We start from the raw sequence: 5958 nt of genomic DNA, 5'->3' as shown, positions 1-5958 counted from the left end.
TTATTTCACACAGCCATATGTATAGCAACTTGGTCTTGAGCCAGTAAACCCCTTTTAGTGCTAAAAGCACTCGAGTATACTTTACTTACATTTACTGTATAAAAATGAATGTTTCAGCGCATCAGTTTTTAATGGCCCTCAAACCAGACCTATTTTTGTAATCTAAATTTTTATCTCTAATCTGACAAATTAAGACATTAAAAACAAAAGACTCCCGCTGATTTACATCTAACAGAAACTGCATGTGCTATGTGATATAAAAATAAATCCATTTATTTTGAGACTTCATTTTCATTCATTAGCAAAATACCGCTTTGCTTTCATAAGAGAATTATCCTTCTCCAATAAAATGGTTGTGATAACTAGTGGATTGCAGATTTGTTTTGTTGATTAGATCCTTGGGATTAAAAGATCAAAGCAGATCAAAAGCAAAACGAGCAAGAGGAAAAAAAGCGGGCTGGGATGTTATATTCATATATTAGGTATGGAGCAAGCTGTAGCTCCACTGACACAAATGCTGGAAATGCCTGCAAAAGCCTCCTCCACTAATCCTGCTTTTTGGAGACGCCCTTTTGCCAGTGGAAAAATGCCAGAACCAATTAGACACAGCTGATGACACAGTTACACGTGTGAGAGGGTTTTCTGTATCAGTCATGACAATGAACGATGATATATGAGTGAAAATATCTCACCATAAAGACATACATTAAAATGGATCAAGCATTAAATCTATATAGACGATACAAGGTGGTTAGTTTCATTCCATTTCATGCTACAGAATGGTTATGATAACACTTCATCATAATAAATTACTTCAGACCTTATCTCTGTTTTATTCATGTAAAGATTGTTTATAATATCACTTCATCATAACACATTTCTCAACAAGCTATTACCACATTTACATATAACTGTTAAAGAAAAAGGGTTATTAAGACAAATAACAATAACATTTTCTATCCATAAAACAGCCTGTTACATTTTAATTTAGATTAAAGCTACTTTTAGTTGGCTAAACTCTGGCTGTTTAAAAATACAAAAATAAAATCATGCCTATACTAATTTGTATGATCTTTAGGACTCTTATATGTGATGAAAGAAGCTAACTATATGACAATCTAGTGTTTTGTCTTGTCGGCTTCATTTCATTTGTAAAAAAAGACATCATTTTCTGTCATTCAGACCTGCAACACATTTTAAAAAAATGGAATAAGAGCAGTTTAGGACAAGTAATATGTTACATTGATTAAATAATAATGTGATTTAAAATAGGTAATTGTTACAGGTGATTGTTATTATGATTTTGTAAGCAGCATTCAATAAAGGTCTAGTTCTTAAGGAGCAAAGATGGGCAGAGGATCACGAGTTTGCCAACACATGCTTGAGAAAATTATTGAAATATTTAAAACTAATGTTCCTCAAAGAAAGATAGGAAGACTATTTTGGATATTTTACCATCAACAGTGCATAACAAAATGAAAAGATTCAAGGAATATTGAGGATTTTCAGTGCATAAGGAACAAGAAAGCAAGCTTAAGCTGAACAACCATGAACTCTGATCCCTCAGATGGCACTGCATCAAGAATCCTTATTCCTCTATAAGTGATATCACCAAATGGGCTCAGGACTATTTGGCAAATTACTTTGTTTTAAGTACCATAGTACATAGTTAAATTTACAAATACTGGTTAAAACTGTACTGTGCCAAAAGGAAGCCCCCCTGTTAACATTGTCCAGAAGTACCATTGACTTCTCTGAGCTTGGAGGCTTCTGGGATTTTGGTAGGAATGAACATCATGTGCTCTAGACCAAAGAAGACAAGGATCATCCAGACTGTTACCAGCAGCAAGTCCAAAAGCCAGAGTCTGTCATGCTCAAGTGCCCTTGGCAAATGTAACTTGCACTTCTGTCATTGCACCATTACTGCTGAAAGGTACATAGATTTTGGAGCACAATATGCTACCTTTTTTCCAGGGACTAGAGACTTTCTTTTCCATATTTCAACAAGACAATGCCAAGCCACATTCTGCACACATTACAAAGTCCTGGCTGCAGAGGAAATGGATACAAATACTTGACTGGCCTGCCTGCAGTCCCAACCTGTCACCAATAAAGAATGTGTAGTGCATTTTGAAATGCAAAATGCGACAACAAAGACCCCATAATGTTGCCCACCTTTAGACTTGTTTGCTGGAAGAATGGGACAAAATTACACCTGAAACGCTTCATCACTTTCAGTCCCTAAACATATTTTAAGTGTTGTGAAAAAGAATGGCAACATTACAAAATGCTTTACTGCTCCAACTTTTTTTTAAATATGTTGCAAGAACCAAAATTGTTTATTTAAAACAAAACCATGAGGAACACATTAAATAATGTCCTGTTGTATTGTCTGCAGTGAAATACAATTACAAATCACTTCTTTGTTTTTATTTGCATTTTTCATACTGTCCTAACTTTTTTCAGATTTTTTTTCTGATCTTGCAGCTCTCAGATCTTTTACATCCACGGTTACATTTGGTAGAGCTTTCATTTCTTGTGGAGTTACCTGTATCATCAGCATTACTAAATTACTTCAAAGCCAACTCAGCTGCTAAAGTGTGTTACCTCAAAAGTGAAGGTCAAAGAAGCCCTCAAACCATTTCCTATTCAACGGTTATGAATAAATCATAAATATGACAAACAATATAAAAGACTATAAAAATAATGCGAAACAATATTAAATAATGCTTGTTGTATTGTCTGCAATGAAGTACAAGTAAATTAAGAAATCACTACTTTCTTTTTTTTATTTTGCGTTTTCCAAACTGTTTTAACTTTTTCTGACTTGGGGTTGTATAAAATGAACCCCAGTTTTCACTGTACAGACTGCGTCAGACTGCTTGTATGGCATTGTTTGGTTGAGTAGTATGCTGAAACTCTTGCATGGTAAGAATACTCATATGTCACCCAATAAGCAAGTTTGGGATGCCTTGAATTGGTGCATATGACAGCGTCTTCCAGTTCCTGCCAATATTCTGCAACTCTGCATGAGGAGTGGGTCAATTGTCATGAGCCAGGTCTGTTCTCTTTAAATTCTATCATTCTGTATTGCCTTTTTGCCTCGCAGCTGCAGGTCCTCCCCATTAACTATCACTGCATTAGCACCTGCCGCCACTTGTTGCCTATTAGCATCCCTATTTAATCCTCTGTGTTCTCTGTTTCTGTGTCAGATTATTATATCCTTCTAGGAGCACGTGACGGTGTCATCGCATAACTCTCTACCCTCTGCTCTCTGTTGTTCGTCCTGTCTTAGTAAATCATGCCTTTCGTGCTATAGTGTTTGTTCTCAGCCCTCACCTGCATTCTACTTTGTCCAGTGCTGACAAGCTCTTCTCCTCAACCTTATCACCAACCGGCTCTGCAAACTCCTTCTGTCACCACCAGGACTCTCGTAAGCCATACCAGGTCTGCGCACAGCAGAGGCTCAACGTGCTGCAGCCTGCCTGTGTTGTACTCTGTACCTAATAAACTGTCCTTATTTTGCACGCGCCTCTGGTGTATTGTCTGATCCGTTACACCAACATTCCACAGGCTACCAACAACACAGTAAAATTGACATTTTAGTATGACCTTTTATTATGGCCAGCCTAAAGCTTACTTGTGCAATACAGTTTTTTACAATTGCTATGACACTTTTATCAATACATTTAACAAGTTTTCTAAACTCTTAACACAGTTAGCACAACATCCGTCTTCGTGGGCTATACAATTAACACATTTCTTGTTGTTTTGACACAAAATGCATCCAGTTAACACAAATTTAAAATGCTTTAACTTCTTTTACACACAAGCACAACCAAAAACAAAACAATGTAATTTTACTGTCAAATTTACAAATGCTTTAACACAGTATGTCAGAACAGATAACACCATGTTCTAAACAGAAATTATATAGGATAAAGTCACAGTGAACAGCTGTTCTAATTGTGAATTGAAACACAAATATATTCCCTGTAATTTATTCAATTGCCAATGAGAAACATCATATTGTGGTTATATAAATAAATAAATAAATAAATGTGTGTGTGTGTGTGTGTATATATATATATATATATATATATATATATATATATATATATTTTTTTTTTTTTCAGTTGCCAATGAGAAATAGCATATTGCGGTTATATAAATAAATAAGTAAATAAAGATATATATATATAACCGCAATATGAGTCTCTCATATATATATATATATATATATATATATATATATATATATATATATATATATATATATATATATATATATATATATAACCGCAATATGAGTCTCTCATATATATATATATATATATATATATATATATATATATATATATATATATATATATATATATATATATATATATATATGTATATATGACAGCTGATTCCCATCTAGAAAGCACACTCATGTCTTGTTTTGGTTTTTCCAATCACATGATCATATGTTCTAATAGACGACTCTTGAGGTTTTTGAAAGGAACATCAAAGAACTCTGTCACCAATTATGCAATACAGTCATCACTGTACTATACAAAGTGTTTTGCAGTAAACTACTCTTTAAACCTGGAGTTCATTAGTACATACAGTACATATACAGTACAGCATTTGCATACACTGTGTCTAATTACTTTCAGAGAGTCATGAAGTTAGAGGCCAATCAAGTACCACATGAAATTTTCAATGTTGACAAGGCTGGGGATGTCGCCAAAGAAGATATCAAGTATAATGTTAATGAGAACATGTGGCAAAAGACCGGGCAGAATAGAAGATCACTTTGTTATTTTATTATAATTGTGGTGCTTTTTCTGTTTGCAGTGATGTCCTTCTGCAAAAAAGTCTGTACTGCAGAAATTCTGTGTCTGTATTTTTATTTTTTTTTACATAAACTGTCAATTTTTTTTCTTCGTTTTGTATAGAATTTTTGCCGTAAACAAAAGAAAATGCATGCATTTACTTAACCCAACGAAACAAAACTGTAACGAGACTTCAAATATAAGAGCAGAGCTGAAACATAAACTAATGCAGTTTCTGTAATGTCAGCTGATGATAGTGTTTTTATTGTCAGTGTGTTCTGATTGACTGAATGTTTATGTTGGAAGAGAACATGTGTTTGTGTTTTGAACAATAATTTCATTTTGAAACATGATTGCAGTGTTTTGTTAGACATGGTGTAGTGTGTTCGTTTATTATTGTATTTTGAACATTAGTTTAGAAGTTTAGTTTATAATGTTTGATTTTGAGCGTAAAATTAACCGTTTTGCCAATTGTGTGTTTTAGGTGTGTTGCTGCGTTAAGAGTTTAGCAAACTTGTTAAATGTATTGAAAAAAGTTTCATAGCCATTGTAAAAAACTGTAATCATGTTGTCTAGGCAGCATCTTGATATGAGACACTGAAGTGGATGGGTTATTTTGGTAAAAAGAAGGATAGCTCATATTCACATATTTAGACAAACGTGAGAACATTATTTAAGAGAAATGGCCCTTTTGTGTACATACAAAAAGTTTTAGCTCTTTGTGATAATGTGTTTATACAGTATGTTTGTTGAGTATAATATTGTTGAGTTTATACAAGTAATATAACCTTGCAACCCTTCATATATATTTGCTCTGCAACAAATAACATGATTGTAAGTAAACACTGCCTTTAGATATACCCAAAACTACATCAAATTCCAGAATAAGTGTCTAGCAGAAGGGTTCTCATTTTAGGAAATTTGACCAATGAACAAATGCTGGCATGCTGGAAGTCTAATTCATCAAAAAAAAAAAAAATCAAATATGCTCTATATAAACTATATAAACAGCGTATTTGAATTCTCAACAACTATTTATTAATTCATTCATTTTCTGTTCAGCTTAGTCACTTTATTAATCAGGGATCGTCACAGCAGAATGAACCGCCAACTTATCCAGCATATGTTTTATGCAGCG

This window comes from Danio rerio, chromosome 24 (assembly GCF_052040795.2).
Source record: "Danio rerio strain M-AB ecotype USA chromosome 24, GRCz13ab, whole genome shotgun sequence".
NCBI classification, from domain to species: Eukaryota; Metazoa; Chordata; class Actinopteri; order Cypriniformes; family Danionidae; genus Danio; species Danio rerio.
This window is presented reverse-complemented; position numbering follows the sequence as displayed.